At 37.6% G+C, this 25,198-nt stretch overlaps 1 protein-coding gene and 1 pseudogene across 13 annotated transcripts in view; one reads left to right on the top strand and one right to left on the bottom strand.

Moving 5' to 3' along the window:
• Frmpd4 (FERM and PDZ domain containing 4) overlaps positions 1-25,198 on the top strand; it is a 1,105,936-nt gene that overhangs the window by 792,515 nt on the left and 288,223 nt on the right. The gene's annotated exons all lie outside the window — the stretch shown is intronic.
• Positions 6,979-8,657, bottom strand: Gm15238 (predicted gene 15238; annotated as a pseudogene).

The following is a 25,198-nucleotide window of genomic DNA, read 5'->3' as shown; positions in this document are numbered from 1 at the left end:
AGGGGTTGGTAAGGTCTGTGAAAAGAGGAGAATAAACAACAGTTTCATGAAGATATTTTCTTAGGAGAATAAGACAATAACTCATGTTCCTCCTTATTCTAAAAAAAGGAGACATAGGATTTGGATTTTTGGCTTCTGAACTAGTTGCAGATGTTTTTGATACATGAGAATGAGGCTTTATTTTATGCCTCTTTCCCTCCTGGAAGTATGAACCTCATTCTGGGAGCAATCATTGCAATGTGAATTTGACTGGGGAAGTTATGATGGGCTTCTCATTCCCGGGTCTGTGGGAACTTTCGTTTCTCTCCTAGAGTCAAGCTCCAGGGCCTTTGTGGTGAGTGAGGTGCTGTTGATGTGGTTCTCCTAATGGGCATTGCATTAGTCATCATAAAATTTCATGCGGAGCAGTGTTTCTCAAAAAGTGGCCCTCCAGCTGGGCATCAACAACATCTCCTGGGAACTTGGTAGAAGGGAAAAAATTATAAACCTGTCCCCAAGATGTACTGAATCAGAAAATGGGATTTAAGAAATTTGCTAAATGATCATAATGTGGGCTAAACTTGGAGAATGTCAGCACACAGTATTTCACATCACATAGATATTGTCTCCTACTGTTCTTGAGGGGCTTGAAAACTAAACATGAGTGAAAATAATCGAAAATCTCCAGCTGGACATATTTTTATTCTTTAAAGGATAGGAAAGATGCACAAAACTTCATCAGGAATAATAATAAGTCAATTGATGAAGGTAGGATGTATAAAGCATTCTTCAAGATATGTGTATATATATGTATATATATATGTATGTATGTATATATATATATACATACACACACACACACACACACACACACACTAGTCCTTATCAATATGAAGGCCAGTGCAATATGGCCATTTACACATACTGAGAGTGTAACTCAAAAAGCATCTGTAGTACACCCAAGTTCAGTAAAACTGAATTCACTTCATTTAGCTGAAGTGCCAAGCAAGGGTGATTCATGCTATTGTTATCTGAACTATGAACTCTCCCTGCTTGTGGAAAGTGTTTGGTGGCTCCTATGTCTTTCCTGCTCTCTATAAGATGGTTTTCAGACTCTACCTACTACAAAGTCTTTACTACTATGTGTCAGATTTACTTAATAGGTTTTTTTAAAACTATGTTAAAATATGCATGTAAAAACCTCATCTGACTTTATGTTTCATGATACCACTTGTCTGCAAAATAGAACTAAGAGACATTTTATCCTAATTATTGATCAAGGCATTAGACCCCTTACTGTTCACAAAACTTGAGTCTGTGAGCTCACAGATAAGATAAAATGAGATATAAAGAGTGAAAATCTTCTTTCAAGCTTTGTTATGCTCATGGGCTCTCAAGAAGGGACCTCCTGACCTAGGCCAGCATCTTCTAATCTCTTTTAATTCAAGTCCACCACTAAAACTTGTATCATAGTATGTTGACAGGCACATGTGCCTTTATCTTTATAGAACAATTCGTAGTGATCTAGAAAGTATGTGCCATGAATGACAATGGCAGCAACTTTAGTGTATTTCTTTTTCAATGCTTGCCACCAGCTTAGTGCTACCAAGGACTTCTAAGTTGACTTGCCTAGTGGGCCTGTAGGATCCCAGAGGAGAAATGTGATTTTGTATCCCACTAATCAATATACTAATTTGAAATATTGTACAACATAACCTCTAGCACACCAGATTTCTGAGTCCCTGGAGTCAAACATTTCTCCAATGGGGAGACGATCAAAGGAATTGAATCAGATAGGAAAGTGCTTTTCAGCTCCTAAAGCCCTTGACCATTTTCATGGGTCTACAAACTCAGAATAGGAAGGAGCAGGTCAGGAGGCAGGACTCTAAGGTTAGTTCATCTCAGGGCATTTGAATATGACTGTGATCATGCTGTAGCTCTGACAATTGCAAGGAGCACAACTGAGGCTTGCCAATTGACTGTTAAAAACAAGTCATGGCAAAGAGCTCAGAGCTACTTCACACTGATAAACTAGTTCCTCCCAATGTGCCTTTAGCACCCCAGTGAAGAAATGTAATGAATAACCAGTGCACCTCTAGTACCCCAGTGGGGAAAAATGCCATGAGTAACCAATCGGCTCTCCCAGAAGCCCAGGTCTCCAACATGGGCTACCAAGCTTTAGCAATGATAAATCAACACCTTGATCCCAGTTCAACAATGGAAAGGAAACCAAGAGGGAAGTAATGTACTTCACCCAGGAATGGTTTCTCAACCTAGGATTTTCCAGTGGATGTTTCAAGCCAGATCATTTTGGACTTCTGTTATGGTGAGCACCCCTGGGTGCTTAGAAGGGCTTAGAAACATCACTGAACTCAGCACAATATTGTCAGTAAGTGTTGTTCCTGGCCCCACAGTTGTGACCAGCAAAAATATTTCCAAAATTTTCAAGTGTCCTCTAGGGAGCAAAGTCGCCCCAGTTGAGAATCAAGAGTCCAAAGTCATAAAAAAAACCCTCAGACACCACCACCACCATCATCATCATCTGTGTGTGTGTGTGTGTGTGTGTGTGTGTGTGTGTGTGTGTGTGTGTGTAGGCATGTTCTTGCCATTGCAAATGTGTAGGGGTCAGGGAACAACTTTCAAGATTGAGTTATTTTCTTCCCTATGGGTTTCAGAAATTGAACTGAGATCAATGGCTTGTGTGGCAAGCAGATTTACCTGCTGAAAGATCTCATCGGCCTGAAATTTTAAAAAAGAACTTCAAGTGAGAGCAAGCAGTCTTCCTGGAAGAATCATGCCCTGCTCCTCTGGGGAGTCAAATAGAATCAATGTAGATTTTTAGTTGTCGTTTTCTTTGAAAGTGCTAGATCCATGCTTGTGCTTTGTCTCTTCTTCCCAGCCAATGAATCCCCTAAGTTCTCAAGTAGGCCAGGTCACGGTAACCTTGAATTAGCTATGTAGCCAAAGATGACCTTGGCTTTCTGTTTTTCCAGCCTCTCTTCCCTGAATGCTAAGATTATAATCATGCATTACCAGCCCAGTTTATATTATGCTAGGTATGGAACCCAGGATTTGTGCATGTGATCCCCAGTACCCTACTAACTGACTTCTATCCCTAACCCCCTAGGTTTATACTTCTTGTACTTCTGTTGTTCATGGTTATGAAATAAAGGCTAGGTGGGTTGTGTGGTAATCTAGCTTCATCATGAGTCAAGAGGTTTTTTGGTTTTGTTTTTTTCCTGTTTATTTATATGTGTAACACAACAATACTACAGATTCCAAGGATTAGTGATAAAATTCCACTGGAGTAATAAAGGCAATACATAACAAGTGTACTAGTAGCATGCTTGCAGTTATTGCCAAACAGCATAGAAAAATCAACATTCCCCTTTAGCCAGGTATCCTCCGTTCCTCCTCTGTCTCCTCTCTATTCTGTCTCATTAAACTGTGGGTAGTACTACCTTCTGGTGTTGGCTTCTACCACATGTAACTGTCTTCTCCACATAACTCTTGCTTTCACCTTGCTGGAAAATGACTTGGACTTAGATATCATGTGTAGCAATTGTCCTTATAAACAAAGGTGCTATTTGAAGAGTGGTAATTAATTAATTTTATGCAGCAAGTATTGCTAGGATCTTCGTTGAATCATCTGACTGTGCACATATAGAGAATGATTGAACAAGTGCAAGACTTTCATTATTTCTGAGCATCAGCCTGCCCTAAAGTTTGCAAAGTTACTACTCCTGGTAAAAGAAATGATCTATGGATCTATTAGAACCCTTTCCTCTACTTTAATGGTTGGCACATGTTCTTAAAGCTGAAAATAATAAAAAAGTAGTCTTTAGGATTCATATTGTCAGCAAATAAGATCATATACTTTGAATTAAAAAAATAAGCAAGCAACAAAAATAACTATGCAATTCTTGACTCAGAAACCCTCCTGCCAACAAGATAAGTTCCTTTTCTTTAAATAAAAACCACTAAGAAGTATAGCATAAACTAGGTAATTTCAAGACCAATAAATGCAGTTTGGTCTCACACAAATTTTGTTATTTCTGTTATTGATTTGGTTAAGAAATCTTGGGCTAGAAAGGAAATCACATTCCTAGCATATGCCTAGGAAATATTAAATTACCCAGGGAAATGGGTGAGCTCCTTTTTTGTACAAGAAAGACTAATAGGAATTACTGCTGTCTTTGTTGTAGCAGGGAAGGCAAAGGTCACGTGTCTTACAATGAATGTCCTTCTGTTTTTTGCACTCTTCATTAATATGTTTAATTTCTAGTTAAGTGATATGGTCAGGTTAATCATTTCTTACTCAAAGGAGTGTGAAAAGAAATACCTGATTTCATGCTAGTCTTTTCCTTTAGGAAGAGTAGTTAGCACAATACATACTCCACCCACCAACTTCTCTATGTGAGATTGGGGTGGGGTGTACATCTCTGGTGGTTTGCTTGAGACTCTGCTTCATATAGGTATATGACTATATATTATGAATGATTATATAGTACTACATTATGTAAATAAATATATAATATTATATGTACATATATAAATATAAAGCCCTTAGTAAAAGGACTTAGAGTCATTCTCTTACTGTCTCCTATCTGGGTAATGAGTTTTTACATTCAGGAATCCACGAGTGAGCCATACTATTGGAAATTCTGAGTTGTAAGATTTTTGCCAGTCTGTCACTCAGACAAAGAGATTGTATTCAATCATCTGAGTTCTGATACAGCCTTCCAAAAGAACCATAAAAATCACAAGATAAACCAGTTCAAGATGTAGCGACTGAATTTCCAAGGTTCCCCTGCTAACATCCCAGCTGAGTAACTATGGACATGTTGCTGAGAGTCTTTGATCTTCACTGGATTCAAGTGTTAAAAGGAACCATTATATGTACCTTGTAATCATGTGTTGTATCTTAGTCAGTAGTACATCTCAAATTGCTTTGGAACTTGTACAGGGATAATAGGAGAAATGTTTATTTTCAGTTATTAAAATTATATTTATCTGCATGGCTGGACTTTCAGGATGAAACAGAATTTTTTTCTTAAAATGATGAAAGGATGCAGCAAAATACAATGCTAATACAAATCATGCTATTACTAATAACAATGTTCTAGATTTATTTATAGGTTTCCCATGGTTGCTATTTTATACACTTCTCCATAGCCCTGTGAAAAGATCACAATTTATTTCATCTATTTTGATCACTGAAAGAGCATCTAAATCAAATAGGCTCTTTGATGCCAACCCATCTGCCTATGTTTAAGAGGTAGGAAAATTAGAGGTATTTTACGTGAAATAATTCTCTTTCAGCTTAGTATTTTCAAGGTAGTGCTTCCCTTCAGTGGAATTTTGTAATACTGCATAATTCTTTATTGGGAGCCAGCTGCTTCTATAACCATCTTTAAGGTACTTCATCCACAAGGCCAAGACTTCTACCTTCGTAGTATGATTAGTTTAACCAATTAGTCTTTGGTCATTATCCTAGATTTTATTTTCTGGTAGTATATATAATATCTTTCATTATATGAAGGGCTGTCTGTTTGAACTGGCCATCCATGAAGGGATTTTCCCCCTATGAAGAGATTTTCTTAATTCATATTGCTTATGGAGGGGAATATATTATTTAGAATCTAAGTTAGTGATTTTAAAAGACATAAAAGAGACCGGGGGGGGGGTGAAGATATGAGAGTAAAAACATCCTAAGTCTCTCCACTAGCATTAGCTTCTATTACATGGAATTTTAAAATGGTAACATGACAACAGCAATTAAAATGGCAAAAGTTCATCTCTCTTAAAATAAAAGAAGTTTAAAATTACATGAAACATCAAAATTAGGTGAAGCCTTCTAACCACTCTGCTGCTCTCCTACTATAATATATTGCCTTCGCTGTCAGGCTTCCTTCTTGCCTCAGTTCAAACGTTTGCTTTTGAGGCCTATTTGATTTCTTACTCTATGGTTTTTTTCCCCCCTCTTGGGGCCTAGAACCATATTCTTTCAATCTTGTTTCTCCTTAATAAGCAAACATGCTTTGTCAGACCATATCCAATTGTGTTTGCAGAATGGCTGAAGAACCACTTTGAGACTTTCAGAGATATTTTTGTTTTGAGGTTGTTGTTGGTGGTGGTTTTCTATGAGATGAATTTTCCAACTGGCAAGGAATTATCAGAAACTGTATAGAAACTGGCAAGGGATCACCAGAAGACGAAGAAAAGGGTCAAAGGTGACAAACATATCATTCATATGTAATTTATGTAGAATCTTAACATGAAATTCATCCATCTGAATGTGTAATATCTCCATTTGTATTTGTTTCTAGTTTTAAACTCTTTCTACTGCCATTTCTTAGTTTGCATTATAAGTGTTTTATTTCAAATTCTGTATTACCTATATCTTTATTTTAAACAATGAAATTTTACTTTGATGAAATCTCGAGTTTATATCATTTAGTAAATGAAGAGCAAACAGTTCGTTTTCCTATCCCATAACTCTTAAGAAAAAAGCATTAATAAATAAATATATGAACAGATTAAGGATACGGCTGACTGGACAGTAAACCACCTCTTGACATTCACCCTCTCTGTTTGTGACTCACTCTAAAAGGGCTGCAGGGCTCTGGAGATGAGTGAACCAACACTATAAGCATCAAATTTTATCCTATTGTTTAAATAAACCCAAGATAGATACGTTTTTGCTTGTGGTGGGCCTACTATACATACTGTACTGGGGAATACTCTGATAGAAGCACTTGTACTGTGTATCACAGCTCTAAAATGGCATCAACAACTCCATTTAACCACCATCTATGAAGTGCAACTGTAATGTTCTGCATCTTACCCAAGGCATGATAAATATCAAACTACATTGAAAATACCCCAGCTGCCAAATTCCCACCACTTCTGAGAAGACCTAGATGTGTGAAAGAGGACTGTCCCCATACAAAGAACCAATTTCACGGACCTACTGGTTAAAAAAAAAAATGTATTTATAGAACTGGAACCAGGATGCTAAAGTTGTACTCATTAAAAACTATTCAGCTACCTTTGGTCTTTAAAAATGCCTGCACTGTAGATTCCTAAACATGTAGACCTCACAATAAAGAAAGGTGGCCTTGTAGTACAGAACGAGGAGTATGACGTCACTGTGAAGAGTAGCATGCTATGGTTTCAGGAACATCAGCATCACAGCATTGGATTCTGCGCCTCAGGATGGAGATCACTGTTGCCCGAGGCGTGGTGGCTGGGAAGGTATCCAGCCCGTCCACCTGTGGAGTAGGGTGCATGACTACTAGCTGGTCTAGGGGAATGTCTGCAGCAGCTGCTGCCAGGTTGATAATGGATTTTCTCTTTGCACATGCAGATTCTTCCCTTCCTCCTTCTCCCAGGACATATGAATAAAGGGTCTTTGGACATAATTGTAAATGACTTCTGGAAGGCCCCCCTGGCCTTTTCTTTGTAGGTAGGATAGCCTTCTATTCCCATCCTAATCTTCTTAAGACCCCTCTCCTTCAAAACTGATTTGACCACATCTCTGTTTTCAATATACTTGAAAAATCTACGTAATTGTGTGCTATAAATAATCTGTGAATATTCCTCTCCCATCTGTGGTGGATACTCCTCATCCCAATCAACTACATCATCATCTGGAAGCACTACAATATGGCACTCTCATTCCCCACTCTGGATGCTTGCTACCACGAGAGGGAGAATCATTTCTTCCAGATAAAATTCAAATTGTCTATGAGTCCCATCATTTGATAACTCATGCTTAAGGGCACAGAGATCTCGACATTTAATTCTACTGTATTCAAAAGAGATACAAAGGTAATCACATGTGTCTCTCAGTTCAGGAATAGATATGCCATTAGGACAGGGGATGATTCCTCTCTTATAGTAATCCAAAATAGCTCGAAACACAGTAGAACCAATTCCCTCTGCCACCTCATATTCTCCTTTCTCGTTGGGACATGTGAAATTATGTTTCTGGCCAGATCCAACCATCCTGCCCAACATTGTATTTGGCTGTGCAGTAAAAATGGACAGGTCCACAACAGATCTGGTGTTATCCACTATCAGGGTCACTCGCTCAGATGTCTTCCCATTCCCAGGCCCTTCTTCTGCATTCCCATACACAAACACCATCTCCCCAGATGTTTTACAGCTACCATCTGAGCTTGACTGACTGCTGTTCCTGCTACTGTTCCCAGCACTGCTCATGGAGCCATTTGGGGATGCTCTTTGAGGACGAGGACTGCTTGGACGAGAAGAACTATGATCTTTTTCTCGTTCAATATGATGCTGCCTTGTTGTCACATTTCTAATACAAGGAGTGAGCTGAGACTCTGCTCTCTCATGAGATGAATCTTGTGATCTGTCACTTGACCTTCGTCTATTTCTTGATCTCTCATGGCCCCCACGAGCACCATGCAGACTCATTTTGGTGTGGTTGACTCTTCCCTTAGCAACAGGTGAGGCAGAGCACCCTATTGTGATGTGCCTTCTTAGGCTTGCCACTGTGGTGACCCAAAGATGACAGGAAAGGGGCCGGGAACTGGGTTACTCTGCCCTGCTGGCTCCTGAGAAGTCAGAGAGTAGATGCTCTGCTCCCTCTGCCTACTTAACCTGATCCCTCAGGTGCTAGGTGTGAGGTGGCTGCTCACCTACCAGAGCCTCCCCAGTAGGTTGCATGCCGGCTCCTTAGCTCTATTACCTATATCTTACACTATTGATTTATAGGGCACACGTGTGTGTGTGTGTGTGTGTGTGAGAGAGAGAGAGAGAGAGAGAGAGAGAGAGAGAGAGAGAGAGAGAGAGAGAAAGAGAGAGCATACTTGCACGGTCTAGCTTCTTTCTTCTTTTCAGTGTCTATATAGGTTCCCAATATTGGCAAACTATGTAATGCTCAGGCTCACTTGTTACTTTCTTATGTCATTCTGGGCACAGGTTTTCCTCTCCTGATTTTATGATTGGCATCTTCATGGCTTCTCTCTTTTTCTTCTTTGCCCACCAGACTTTTACCACCCTCCAGCAACTATACCAGAAGGCAATTACACAGACTGTAAGAACAGATATTAATTATGTAATTCTCAGTAGAATATTCTCTCTTCTCCTGCATCTCGTTGACTAGCACTATAGGGATTTTATGTCAATCACAACCAGCACCCACATTGCAAAAGCAGTATAAAAAGAGCTGCTGTGTTTAAAGGAATGATCAACATGGAAAGGAAGGGTTTGGCTATGCATCAATTGTCATGCAATGCATTGTTTTTTAGTGGAATAACATTTTTCTTTTCTCATTTTTATTAATTCTTCAAAAATTTCATACTTTATCATATCTGCCACATTTTCCCAACTCATCCTAGATCTACCCCCACTCCTTACACAGCCAACTTTGTATCTTTTTTTATTTTAAAAGAAAACTCAAGTATAGTTTGAGTTGACCATATAATCAGATGGTTCATGGTCAACCTATCGGGTCCACGTCTTTATAAAGAATGATCCTTGTTCTTCTAGAAGCTATTAGTTGCTAAACAGTTTTTTTGAATTTGGTCTGTTTGAGCACTTATGTATCTATTTATGCTGTCATAAGTGTTGTAACTTTGCATGTACCACTGCTTTGCTGTGTCCAAAAAAATGTAGATCTAACACCTTTGGCTTTTACAATCTTTCCATCCCATCTGTCAAAGTGACCTGTGATAATTGATAAGAGAGGCTGTGATATTAATATCCCATTTAAGGCTGAGAATTATATTCAGTCTCTTAGTCTCTACAACTTTACTACTTGTGGATCTTTGTGTTAACAAGGTGGTGCTTCTGATAAGGGATGAGAGATGCCCTAATCTATGAGCATAACAGCAAATCACTATGATTTGTTTTAATACTATGCCCATTTAGCAAAACAATGGTAGTAGACTCTTCTCTAAAGCCTATGGCCATCTAGTTACAGGTTCTTGGCCCTGACAACAGTGATTGTATTGTGTGCATGTGTACACACACATTCATACCATCACATGCATTGTGAAGGTCCAAGGACAACTTAAGGAAGTTGGTTTTGTATTTCTATCATGTGAGTCCAGGGATAGAACTCTAGTCATCAGGTTTGGTGCCATTACTCACTGAACCATTGTCAGCAGCTCATAGAATGACTTTTGATTAAAACCAGGAACATAGTCCTGATGACAAATCCCATCTTAACATCTTTTAAAAGAACAAAACAAAACAAACAAACAAACAAACAAAAAAACCCAACTAGATAAGGAGAACAAATAAAAGTTACTAAGAGACTTTATCACAATCCACAGGAAATAGCCCTATTACCAGTCAAAGCCAATTTCCAAACATGGCAGAGGTCAGCACTGGTTGTACCCTGAACTCTGTTTTTTCAGCTGTCATTATCTCTCTCCAGGATTTGTATTTGAAAGAATTATGCCCCTGCCCCCCAAATTAAAATGTGAACGTCTCACAAATTGAATATCAGTTAGAAGCAAGCTTAATTTTTAACATTAATATTCATCTTACACTGAGAACCTGTCATAACTTTTATGTCCACTCATAAATGTTGAAGCGGCCGTATGATTCAGCACCATTAAATCACTTGTAAATTACCACTGATGAGGCTAAAATTGCTAGTTCTAAAACCACACTGCTGTGCAGGCTTCCTGTAGCTCCTTAAATTGCCACCTCCAATCTGCCTTCCAAGTTGCCCTGGCTGTCTTGTCAGACACAGTGAAGGCTTGATGGCCACTGTCGGGGATCTCCACGTGGCAAGGCTGGCCTCCCAGCTCAGCAGGATTGTAATTATCTCTACTTTTGGTTTTCACCACAAAAGGTACAGTAGAGCATCCAAACTATGTAATTATATAATGTGACTGTCATTACTCCAACAGAAAAAAATAGACCCCCATTATTCATTCTTAACATAGAGGTAGATAATAAGGAAAGATAGTAATGGTTAGTGAGTGCGGGGAGTGTTGATGCCCCCTTTTCAAATCCTGTGCTTATCTCATTTTCTTCTTTCAAAATGTTCTATAGTGAATATAACAAATTAAGCAAGTAAGGAGGAGGATTAGTCTTGACAACTGTCCAAACAATAAGACATTGTATTCTTTGAAAAGGAGATGCATATCCAAAGCAATGTAGCTATTAGAGATCTGTGGTAATGACAGGACAAAAAAAGTTTATTCTTTGAAAAATTTCCTTCTTTTTTTTTGTATTTACTTCTAAAGTTAATAACATAACTAGGAGATTTGTTTAATGAAAAGAAAAGCAGCAAATTATTCTCTAGTCATTCTGAGTATTTGCTTTGTTTTATTAGTTGGGAAGAAATCATAACAATAGGACCATTTGCGAAAACATCATCCCTCAGAATGAGTTGAGTGATTTTGATGGTAAGGAACAGACAGTGTGCTCTAGGAATTCTGGCAGTTTACTAGACAGCATTCAGCCCAGTATCTGGTTACTCATGGAGTTATTCAGAGCCAAACATGAAGGCCCTTATGTGGCAGAATAAAGTGAATGTAGAATGTGATTTTTAAAGCCTGGACTCAGAAGATCTGAAAATTTAGTTCCCCAAGATTTTGATTTCTGATATGAAGGAATTAATGCTCTACATGGATTTCAATTTTATTTGTGTATTTTTATTACCCAGTGAGCCTTTGAACTTCAATGATCCATAGCTCCTCAGGCTGACATAAGATTATACCAAATGAGTTGGTATTCAAATTGTGTTCACTTTGCAGCTAGGAATAAGGATGTGGGCCTGGTGCCTCAGTAGTTATAAGCTCCTACAAAAGACTAGGGTAAGACTCCCATATGGTAGCTCATTACTCTTCTTTCAAGGGACCCAGTACCCTCTTCTGACTTCTGTGGCACTAAAAGCATATGGTACATATACATATATTCAAGGCAAATCACTCATAAACATAAAAATTTACAAACAATAACAAATAAATTTATAATCATAAAACAAAGGTATGGTCATGGATGGCAGAGACTACTGAATTTCATGAGATTTCCAGAAGCTGTTTTATAGCTTTTGATGATCTAGGCTAATTCTAACAATGTACTTTTATAATGGGGAGGGTTGGACAAACCAACATATCTAGACATGTTGGTGAAAGATTCTAAAAGATGAATTCAGACCTGAGATTTTGCTGAAGTTTCCTATTCCTTACTCCAAGTTCATCAATGTAGTATAGTAAACCTCTCCTCATTTCCACCCTCACAATGACAACAAGGCTTACTAAAATAAAAGATCACTTGAGATTTGTATTAAAGCCACGTATTTATAGGTTTATCTATTAGACAAAACTTCATCTTCATCTTTTTTTTGTGTGTGTGAATGATCCCCTACCCTTCCAATCTCATAGAGTTGATGAAAGGCCCTAAAGGGACATTTATGAAGTAAAACAACCTACAGAGGCTGTGACATTAAGCATGTTGTCTTGTTATTTGATTAACAGTTCTGACAGGGTCAGGAAAATTAGAATGTAATCTGGAATTAAGTTAATGGAAACATATCACAGATATTGCTCCCCTGGCCTGGTCTTCCATGGGGAACTGGGTAAAGTGAATATAGGAAGTATTTGTGTTATCCTTACAATTTTATAACCAAAGCAAAAGCATTAAAAAAAAACATTGCACATATACAAATATCCCATGGGCAGATCTTATTAACCTTCTAATGTCTAGTAGTGTCTTGAGATCCTCCTATCAACTGCTATACATGGTTTTGAAGAACCTCACTACAGATCTAGTAAACAGTTAAACATGAGTATACAAAGTCACTCAACAAGTTCTAGTTTCATTAATGATGTTCTTGTTGTGTACAGTATAAAATGGAAGGCTAATCATAGAGGACCCTACTACCTAGCATATGACATTCTGTCATTAGTTTCATTTAGTCTATGTTGCCTTGTCTAGCATAGATTTCAAAGAGGGCCTTAGGCTTCTCTAATATGTTTTTAGTAGCCTCTGCTTAAAATAGAGGAGTGATTGTTGAGACTCCAGATATACAGTGATTTCTACTGTAGGATACAACATAAAATGAGTATTGATTTAGGCTATCACCAGATCCAGTCAAGTTATGGGAATGAGGATATGTGCTTGTCTCAAGGTGCCCAGGTTCAGTGTTAATGCCTTGGTGGTAAATAATTCCTTTTGAGAGAAAGAACTGGAATTCAGATACTTCATATTCATCCAATAAAGTGGATATTGAAGCATGTTAATAACTTACATGGGTGTGTGTCTATTTTTAAATGGATATAAATAAATAGAATACTAGTCTAATATTATTGATATATAGAGAATGGATAGAAATAATCACTATAGGTGCCAAGCATATAGTAAGAACTTCAAGACTACATGATCATGTGACTGTTCAAGTCATATGCTCTCATGCCTTCACACATTCATTTAGTGGTATTGAACCTAACTGCCCCTAATAAGAGACAACTGAAAAACTCTTTAGTAACATTAAATTGGCTGTAATGTGAATATTTACACTATGGAAATCAGCATAAGTTACAAATAATGCTATTGTCTTTGAGTTTGTTTGTCTGTGTAACACTGCCTGCTGTTGCTTCTTCTCCTTCCTTCTTCCCTTGTACGCAAAGGAAATTAACTCAGAAAAGAAGCATTACAGATTTTTCTTTTTTGATCTTGAATTTAAAAAGCTGAATTATCTTAAATAAGTATTACTCCTTCTGTATGAGATTACTGGAAAAAATCAAAAGGTAGATGAAAGATGAAAATAATTAGTGATAATCATAAGAATGTTGGAATATATATATATTTAATTTATGCTTTGGAGTTTTAAGAAAGGTTCCAAGTGAGTAGACTGTTCTCAACATTGAATGATTTTGGTCTCTCCCAAGATTATATCTCGACCTCAGTGTCAGGATTAGAAACTGCCATTCATCAGATTCCCTTTGGTCTTTTCTGATGCTGTAAGTGTTTTAACCCTATTTAGGGTTTTCTATATATTTCACTTCACTGGAGGAGTCTCTGAACTATAGCAATTTTGACAGTTTCAGCAATAAAGCTCGAAATCGCTCTGAGATGGTAGTCTGTCATGACTCCATAGTTGGTCAGTCAGTAAACTCTTCTATTAGAAACTGTGGGTGGGCTGGTTTCACAGCTTTTTTGTTGTTATTTTAGGTGTTTTGTGTGTGTGTGTGTGTGTGTGTGTGTGTGTGTGAAAATAGACATGTACTTTTTTCTTCCCATGTCTAAAGGAGATGTTTGCATAAACTTGAAGAGCATTTTAATTTTCTTGTGGGGGTCTATAGTAAAAGCAATGTGAGGCTAGGCAGATACCCTTTAGAGAAGAATAATTCAATGAATTAGACTACCATCCCTTTCACAATAGTCTCTGGTCCTCATATATTTAATTTGTTTTTGATCCTGAAGAAGACCATCCTGATAGAAGCATTTGACAATGGGAGTGTGAAGTACTTGTTAAACGTTTCACTGAATTCTCTCTTGTGTAATCCTCATAGGTACTAGACGGATTATGAATGTCCTTCTCACATCCCATACTTACTACATTACCACAGGGTACATAATGAAGACACAGCCATATTAAATAGCTTTGCAACATGGTAGTCAACTAGTGAAACTAGGATTCAACGTCCAGGAAAATGTATTTAGCAACTACCCTGTAGTTCCTTTTTGCAGATGAGACATCAGAAAATTATGATGCTAGTGAAAAAAAAAAACTTCCAAAATCAGCACAGTTACTATATACGTTTCACAGGTGCCTCTCCAAAGTGCTTAACAATCACGGTATCTCTTAATTCAAGAGCAAACATAGAAGAGTGGGGAGACTGATCTTCAAAGGAATTGAGATGTTCATGGGAGTTGTCAGAGCAAGCTGACACAAGCTTCTTTTAGAAGGGTTTGCTCTCAGACTTGAATCTTAGCTGAAACCTGGAGAGATGTCTCTCAATGTTTCCACAAACTATGTGATATTTAGTTACTACTTGCTTTCTCTCTGGGAGTCAAGAATGTGTGAAATGCTGAGGTTAAGAGTACACGATAATCAACAAACTAAAACCTTGACTATTAGATCTTCAGTGGAATTGCAAGGACAAAAACATCTACATTATGTTGCTAAATGGAGAATATTTTCTGTGTAACATTACATGAGATGAAGAGGGTGTGGGAAGCCAAATTCCTCATGAAAATTTGCTTATGCTATTACAGTGATAAATCTTCACTGTAAGAACTAACATATATTGAGTCTTCCTAGTTAATCACCAAACACAGAGATGGAGTTGAATACCTCTGAATCATTGGAATTCAGAGAACTTAAGTTAGTCTATCAGTGGATATCAAACCACACAAAACGAAATGGCCTCAAACAGCTACAATATACCTTTCTCTTAATTCAGTGGTTGACTCATTCTCATGACTATATTTTTTATGTGCCCACAGTTGGCCAGTGGTAATAATTGAAACTTCTATCATTATGCTTCAAGTCATTGTTGTTTTTTCTCCCTCTACAATTAGATATGTGATATATGTAACAAGACTTTTGTTTTTCTTTTAACTAAAAGGAAGCTTTGTGAAATTCATGAATTTAAGAGAAGGAAAAGTTATCCATAACTCTTTACAAAATACGTCCCTTATGCTTCTAGAGGATGTTACAATTTAATACATTAAGCACTGTTTTATGTCTGAGACTTTCTCTGTTCTCAGTCTTTTCAATATATTAGTTCAAGAAGTTTGACAAAGGGACTCAAGTCAGCACATAATAATATGTGAGACCAGTAGTGTAATGGTATATTTATGAGATAGCTTTATCATATTTTGGATAAAGCACAGGTCTCTAGTGCTCTCTACTTTTGTATTACACCTGGAAATGTTATTATAGTAATACTGTTCGACAACCCAGCAAGCTAAAAATGATATATGTAAGGTTAAGAGAACTGGAACAACCTGTATGAGTTTGTTCAATAAAATGGAAATGGGGACCACTAGGTAGCTCAGTAGTTGAAAGCACTTGCAACACAAACTTGATGGCTTGAATTTGAATATCAGGATCCCACAGTGGGGAAGAGAATTTAATTTAAAAAATGAATAAAATGTACAGGGTGAATTTCAAACTTGGTCTGGGTGTGTCTCAAACTTTTACCCTTAACCAATATTTATCTTATCAACACATGCCATATATCACTAGTTATTTGATTAGTTTTTGTATGTGTGTAATATTGGTTTTCCACCTTTTGGGAAAGGATTTTGTTGTGTAGGCCAGGCTAGTTTGGACGCTGTGATTCCTACCTGGCTTGGTCTTCATAGTTCTGGGATGACAATCATATACCAACTACTATGCCAAATTTATGACTGTTTCTCTAAAAGAAGATTATTATTAGCTGGGCATAAGCTAGTGAATGTTTTTCAATTCTGACACTAATGGATTGAGGCAGTACATTTGCTCATGGGGAGATGATGCATCCATAGAGTGAATGAGAGCTTAAAGCAGGAAATATAGCTCAGTTGGTAGACTTCTTGCCTAGCCTGCCCAGAACCCTAAATTTAATCCTCAGCACTACAAGGAGCCAGAAGTGCTATGCATACCCGTAATCCTGGCATTTTGGAAATAGAGGCAGGAAGATCAGAAACTTAAGAAACTCTTTGACTACATAGCAAGTTTGAGGCCAGCATGAAAAAATAAGTGTAGTGTTTCAAGTCACTTTCCATGTTTTATAGATAATAACTCAATTTTGAGTTTTGTAAATGAAAAAAGAATGAAATACAAAGAAGAAACATAAGAAGTAATAGAAAGAAATCCAAAACTGTGTTGCTCTGCTGACCATCAAATATAGATCAGATATTTATTTCCCTAGAGAAAAAAAAGAGAATAGAACAGACAACATTCTTTTGAATTTATTTTTAATGAGAAATAAACACTGAGAGTTTGGGGAATTTGAGGACTGTGCTGTTACAGAGGTTATTATATTTGACTATAGGATTAGCAACTCATTATACCTTGTATAGTTATAAAACATGTAGTTATGATCTCTCGGTGTCCTTAAAGGAAAGCACTAAACATTTGCCTGTTTCCATCTTCCCATCATTCAATAAACCTAAGTAGAGAAAGGCAAATTCTTTTAAACCGATCTTTACCCCAATATACTGTCCCTTTTGGGTTTCAATGAATAAAATATTTTATATAAGTCCATTTTTATTAGAAAATCAGATTGCTATTAAGGCTAAATTTTCATTTGTTGTTAACGTGCGGGGCATATGCTTAGCAATGCACATGTATGGAGTTCAGAGGGCAAGTTTCAGGAGTTGCTTTGTCCTTCCACTGGATCCAAGTTATCAGACTAGCAAGCGATCTTATCATCCTAACCACGTTGCTGGCCCTGTTAAGGTCATGTCTAGAAATCTGTTATGGAAGAGCAGTAAATATTTTTCCTCTGCAATGTTATTAAGGGAAAGAAGGTAATGCAGGCAAACATTAAAATATTGTCCACTCATGAGGACACACAGAAAAGGAATTTTTCTGAGAATGTGATGAACTGAGGGTGAAAAAAGAAACTACTAAACATTCCCCCATTCTAGACAGAGTTGCCCTTATTTTCTCTGCTGTCTGGATTCTGAAAATGTGTGTAGACCATTTCTTGCCACAATGTTCCAGTGAGACTGAAAAAAGTCTTCGAGAAAAGCATATAGCTTCAGGTGGAAGGTGCTAGAGGCAGGCATCAGATGTCATCCTCTTGCCTTATGTGTAAGCACGAGGGGCCACATATACTTTTAAATGCCTACAACACACACACACACACACACACACACACACACACACACACACACACACCTAGCTTATTCCTCAAAGTGTTTGCCAACCCCTGGAATTGAGTTAGCATTGAACTTGCCCTTCAAAAGTCAAGAGCTATGGGATTTATTCAGTGGACCCATGTCATTGATCAAGCATGTTTGCATTAGTATTTATGTGTCTTGAAAGAAGGCTCTCAGACAGAAAAATTCACAGATTTTCAAACCAGGCCCCTTGAAGTGAAACTGCCAATGGACAAGGGCTGTCCATCATTGCTTCATTCATAGAGTACTCAGTGCAATCTGGTTTATACTGAGACATTAAAAGTGCTTCTATGGTGCCAGCAGCCTGTGAGAACTCACCATGTCTCACTCAACTGTGTACATTTTCTTCTGTCTAACAAAGAAAAAAAATAGTTTTACCTTTCCTATTAACTGGAAAGTTCTGGCTCTCCTAAGCATCTATGATTAGGTATTTTGCAACTGTGTGTGGACATATAACATGTGAGTACACATGAACCCACTAGGGGATTTTCCTTGGGCTTCTAATTTTGTAAACTTAAATTTCCAGACAGTTTGAAGACTTCAAAGAAGCTACTCATTAGCTGCTAAGGGACAGTGCTGTTGGGGGTCCTGTTCTAACCAAGGCTTCCTAGGTAATGTTATATATATATATATATACATGATAGCAAGGACAAACAAGCTATAAAGCACTTAATATTTCATTGAAGGGCAATTTGCCATTTAATGTTGCTTTAGATGCTCATTATCAGTAATTATATATACTATTGTAGCTATTTCCATAATCTAATTAAGCAAAACTTTCCAATAGGAGTATGTAAGTAAGCATGGCAGGTAGGTTAGGTGCTATCTATCATATCACAAGGGTGCTAGAAATGGAAGGAGATGCATAGAGCGGGCAAAGCAATGGAGTCAAGAGAAACAGAATTCAGGTCCTGGAGCCTCATTCTGTAAAACTCCTCCAAAGATAGTTTAAGACAAATGATCCGTTTGTCATATTCTGTGCATAAGAATCATTTAGTAAGTATAGTAACCTTATAGTAAGTACAGTAAATTTTATCAGCAGTGAGAATATTTTGAATCTATATGGACAATGTGTCTTTTAGTGGATTTTCTCTAAAACACAAAGAAAGAAATAAACAAAAAAGGTAAATATCAAAAAACAAACAAACAAACAAACAAACAAAAAACCCTCCAGAGTTACAAGGACAGTGCCATGTGTCTGAATCATATACTGTCCACATCCACTCTGGTATGGCCCAGGAATGATGCAGTGGTTTTCTTGTTGTCAGCATCCTCATGAGACTATTGCAGGACAGTGATTTCTTGGGTGTGGGGGAGTGATAGCATCCCAATCTGTGAATGTTTTCCCTTCTTGGAATTGCTCATTAGGAAGGATGGATTTCCTGACTGGATTTCACTCTGTGGGTTGTGATTCTCAGGAATGTTTGCCTAACAGCTTGAAAACACCAGGGCTAAATGTCATGGTGACAGAAATGGAATTTAAGCTAGATTTTATCATAAATCAATGGAAAACAGAAACCTGCTCAGACCATAAACTGAATAATCCAAAGATGTGGCTTTAAAACATTCAAGTTCTACTGCCCTCTGCATCTTGCAACAAATGTTTTGTTGGATTTGAAATGAGGCTTTATAAGTTCAATTGAATCATCTTTGATGTTCTACTTTTAATATTTGAAAACTCGAGTTTTTAATAAGCTTTGACTGGGAAAAGTTGTAAGCTTTAAAATTAAATGAAAGGAAAGAATGACCAGTCAAGGCAATGTGCCTAAAATTCACAATCATTGCAGGCTGTTATTATAAACGACTGGTTTATAGCAAAGGAAATATTAGCTTCTAGCTTTGAAATTACTCTTCTCAGTGTAAGCTGTCTCATTTATTTGGAGGTACAAAAATGATAGAGGGAAACAGTTAGATTAGAACCCAGGCTTCCTGGCCTGGGTAGAGCCTTCAGCTTCTCTGATCCTCAATTTTTCTTATGACAGGCCCATGAGCATGCTAATTCTTTTTACTAAAAGGTTTGGGGCATCTGTTAAACACTGACATTAGATTCTCTATGGACTTATTTGTTTATTTTTTTCAACTTTTATTTATTTGCTTTGCTTTGTGTGAATGTTCTGCCTGTTTATATAAATATGCTATATACTCTCTTTCTCTCTCTCTCTCTCTCTCTCTCTCTCTCTCTCTCTCTCTCTCTCTCTCTCTCTTTGTCTGTGTGTGTGTGTGTGTGTGTGTGTGTGTGTGTGTGTGTGTGTGTGTGTATGTGTGATGTTTCTTAGTGAGACCAGAAGGGTATCTGATGTCCTGGAACCAGAGATGACTGTAAGCTGCCATGTGATTGCTGGGAATTGAGCCCACAATCCCCTGCAAAAAACAAGTGCTCTTATTCATGGAACAGTCTACCTAGCCCTTCTTTTTGTTTTTGTTTTTGTTTTTGTTTTTGTTTTTATTCCTAAAAGAGATAGTGGCCTCTGTCCAAAGAGATGGAAAAAAAGGACAGCAATTTCTAGGAAAGCATCTTTCTAGGCTGAGTGGTTTTAAACCTCTCAACATGAATCTCATGAATACATCTATACCACTTCCTCCAAGGCTCAAGTAGCATCGTGGAACAGGACAGGGTGGAAAGACTGTGAGAGTCAGAGTTTGGAGAATCATATTGCTGAGAGATGTCCTCTGAATGAATGCTACCTGGCCATTATACTCCCAAACTCATTGCCACTGTGTTTACCTGCAACCAGCCTTCACAAAACTCAAGCCAGTCAGCATTCCAGCATGGATGGAGAAGGGACACACAAGGCCCACTCTAGCTGAAGAGAGCTATTGGTGATTGGTGGTATATAATGAACAGGTACTATTTTCTTTGGTGGTGGAACTGCTAAAAAGTAACTCAGGATGAGTAAATAACCTCCCACCAATGCTCGTGGAAGAAACCCTAATTAATCTCAGTGGGTAATTAATGCATGTGCTCACAGGACAAAAATAGGAGGGGAAAGGTTTGTTTATTTCTATTCATGTTGTATTTGTTTTGTTTGCTATGTATGAATGTTCTGTCTTATATATGTCTATGTGTATGTGTATATGTGCTCTCTCTCACACACACATGCTCTCTTTCTTTTTATTATTAAAAGAAAAATTAGCAGAAGAGGAAGTAGAGTGATGTAAAAGAATGATATGGAGGGAAAATGACTAAAATCTATTATACACATGTATGAAACTATTAAAGAGTACTTATCAATAATTACAAAGAGAATAGAAAAAAGCCAAGATGTGTATACATGCACAAAGCCATAGCTTTGCTTCTCAGTACACAGTTCCAAGGCAAAAGTAGAACCAATAATTAGCCTATTTAAAGTAAAATTTTGCATGAAAACTATTGGCATGTTTTCAGTGTAAAGAAGTGGAACTGCAACTGTTTATCTAAGAGTAAACCTTTTTAGTTTACAGTCTCAGAAATACTTGTGAGAGTCCATTGTTGCTTTAATTCCTGTACAAATAATTATAATGTAAAACATAAAGGCTAAAAATCACACTGTGATACCTCATGGCTCCTTTGCCTCCCCAAATGTGTTCATGAGCTTATTTTCTTCCTAGTTTTCTTTTTACTCTCTCTCTCTCTCTCTCTCTCTCTCTCTCTCTCTCTCTCTCTCTCTCTCTCTAGAGCAGTAGTTCTCAATTTCTGGGTCGAAACCTTCACAAGGTTGCATATCAGATATCCTATATCTTGTGTTATGATGCAAAACACTAACAAAATCACAATTATGAAAGCAGCAACATTATAATTTTGTGTTTGGAGGTCACTACAATATGAAGAACAATATTAAAGAAATGCTATATTGGGAAGGTTGACTGCCCTGAATTATTCTTATCCCTGGCTGTCTGATGTTATTCTTTTGTGACCTATGATACCATACTTCTTTCCTTAGAACTTCTTAAGTGTCCAAAACAGCATTTATTTTGAATGCCCACTGTTTAAAGCACAGAAATGCCACACTATTTCACTGGGGGGGTGGTCTGGAAATTATACACTTCTGCACTTCCCAATGACCATACTTAAGGGCTTGTGCACTGGATTTCCAAACATTCCAAACACTAAGTTTTCTCTTCCAAGAGAATAGCAAGGAAAGAATTGGGGAGAGTTAAGCAAGCAAATAACTCAGGCAATCTTTTAGGGAAAGTAGGATCAATGTAAGGAACACCAGACTCAGACCTTAGTGGCTGATGCCTATAATCTCATTGAGATATGAAATTTGCTATGAATGTGCTTTTAGTTGCTAGCCAGAGCTACAGAGTGAAACCCCAGCTTCAAAAAGTAACATAAATAATAGATAAATAAATAAGCATTTATTTTTCCATTTTATCAATATTGATGTATTTTAACATACTCATTTTGTCAGAGTGCTACTTAATTTCTCCTTCTTTCTGTTTCTGAACAAAGATATGTATCAGTGTCCAAATAATGGGTGGATAATCTCTACATGTGTGTCTTGATACACAAATTTCCACATGTGCCAGTTGGGTTCACAACTTCTTCCTCAGGAATACTCCTTCTCTAGCCCTAAGGCAGTTGTTGGCACACAAGTGAACAGATTCCATTTCACCCTGACTTCCTAAGCTTACCAATAGTATGCCATGTAATAAAAATAGCTGGCCACTATCCTAGAAACTTCCCAATATTATTGGTGTTCTTGTTTGCTTATATTTCATTCAGAATAAATGTATATAGTTTTTTTCTCTCACACTCTGAAGTAAACATTGAAGGAGTGACAAGATGGTTTTGTCCCACACTTATTCTAATGTCATTGTACAAGACCTATAGTGCTTTTTAATAAAATCCCCAATACTTTCCCTTTGTAACTTGAAGACTATTTTTCTGCTCAAGCTGAAAGACTCAGTTATTTAACTTATAGTACCTTGATAAAGTCCCTAACTGGGTGCTCTCTTCTCAGGAAATGATGTTCCCTGACTACTGTCCTTTGCTTTTGGTATCAGAATTGATGTTTTAACTGTGGATTCCCATTGGACCAGCCTCGGTGCTGTGAAATTGTCAAAATATGGCGGCTTCATTCTTAACATGAAGAATAGCTAGTCCTCAGTGCAAATATGGCCAATCCAGCATATCAAAACAGATTAAGATAAAAGTCTAGTTGATGAGCCATGGGGAAAAATTACCCAGTTTACTTTTAAGGAATGGGAAGTGCTTTCTAAGGCTCAGCCAAGGGATATAGCACTTCTATCTTTTAATTAAAATGAAACTTCACTTATTTTCATGCAACATTAAGTTAATTTGTTCCAGCTTCATGCCAAACGGGAGGAAGAAAACCACATATGCTTTCTATACAAGATCCTTTCTATGGGATAGGTCTCCTAGAAAGATTTGAGGTATAGTGAATAAAGGGTTTTAAACCGATTCTAAGTTAGAGACATCTCATTCCACTCCCCAAAATGAAACAAACATACAACAATCACAATAAAGCAACAGAATCCAATGTAACCAGTGGGCTGCTGCTTTCCTTCTCTTAACAAAGCACTGATGTCTAATTTCCTATGGCAGCTTTTATAACTCTCAATGAAACAGTAGTTGGGGGAGAAAGCATAGGACAATAAATAAGAGACAGACATCTGAAGATGGAGGGGCCAAAATAAAATGGACAAGGATGTATATTAGTGAGTTCACAAGAATTAGTTGATTTTTATGGCTTATTGAGAAATCCAAGTTCCTAGTGTTATCCTACCACTCGTGTTTGCTTTGAGAATGTGTATAAATTTCATCTCAGTTTACTGAAGAAATCAAAGGAGGCTTTGCCTTGCTTTATTTTCATCAAACATATGTAAATTATTTTGGGTCGGGAAGAAACAAATGGTTTGAGACCCAGCTGTATCTACTTGAGATGGTATCAAAGAGCTAGAACAAATTGTGCTTTTGTGTGGAAACAATTTTTTAACAGAACACAAAAGAAACCTCATTCATGAGGCGTAACACCTAGGTGCATTACTGCATGAAAGAACAGTAACATGGGACTTTGTAAAGAGCATTGTCCCAAGTCCTAGTCACTATTGAGAAGTGCTGCCATAATAGAGGACTAAGCCGATAAATCAAGGGCACACTATCACTGTTGTCAAGTCCAACACGGAACTTAGGTGGGTGACACGCTGAGTAAGAGTGCATGCGTGTGTGTTTGTGTGCATGCATGCATGTGTGAATGTGTGCATGCATACTATATACATATGTATAGTTGCTCATGTGTGCATGGAGGCCAATATAGGCATTTACTTCAATTGCTCTCAACTTTTTTTCTCCTACATGTTTATATTTTATTTCTTTTTGTCAAATTTCTTCACTGATAATTCCATATACTTCTACTATTTTTTTTTTGAGATGGGAAGGAGTCTTACTGGGTCTGGAGATCACTTATTTGGTATTCTGGCTGGATAGTAAGCCACTGACATCTGCCTGTCCTTCTCTCTGCCTTCTCTAAGCTAGAACTATAGGAACGTACCTCCATTATATATATATGTGAGTTCTGGGTGAGTGAATTCAGGTCCTCATGTTTGCACAACAAGCATTTTATTCACTCAGCCATCTCTCTTGTCCCAGACTCAGAGCACTAAACATTCTTGCAGATAGTACCCTATGTTTAAGTGAAGCTATTTAGTTTGTGAAACTACCTTCTATGTTTGCTCTGTGTGTAGCTTTAGGCTTTCAAACAATGGGCTTACCCAAAATAGTATACAAATAAAGAAACTATTGGAGTCACATCATCATCCTCTTGCTGTAGGATTGCAAGCATTCCTATGACACTCTAGATCAGGCTCTCAAGATATCATTCTGTCCCCTTGTATATGTTCTCTTTCTAGAGAAGGTTTTTCAGCCTTCAGATTTCCACAGCCACTCCAAGTTGTACTATATACAACTGGCCTCCAATTATACATAGCACAACCACACAAAGAAATTCAAGACACATATGTTATATTCCTTCCATAAAATAAAATGGCCTATGGCAAATTATAAAGTGTGAAGATGTTACCTGTACTTCTTCATGATGAACCCCAGTGGCCAGTGATACCTTTTTCAAGCTATTTATCCTCCTTTATGATAATAAGCTAGCATGATGATATAGGCCAGTGGGACGTTGTACTGGCTAGTTTTGTGTCAACTTGACACAGCTGGAATTATCACAGACAAAGGAAATGCCTCCACAAGATCCAGCTGTAAGGCATTTTCTCAATTAGTGATCAAGAGGGGAGGTCCCCTTGTGGGTGGTGTCATCTCTGGGCTGGTAGTCTTGGTTCTTTAAGAGAGCAGGCTGAGCAAGCCAGGAGAAGCAAGCCAGTAAAGAACATCCCTCCATGGCTTCTGCATCAGCTTCCTGACCTGATTGAGTTCCAGTTC

This window comes from Mus musculus, chromosome X, assembly GCF_000001635.26.
Source record: "Mus musculus strain C57BL/6J chromosome X, GRCm38.p6 C57BL/6J".
NCBI classification, from domain to species: domain Eukaryota; kingdom Metazoa; phylum Chordata; class Mammalia; order Rodentia; family Muridae; genus Mus; species Mus musculus.
The sequence above is the reverse complement of the archived record's forward strand: the minus strand, read 5'-3'. Positions and strand labels throughout refer to the sequence as shown.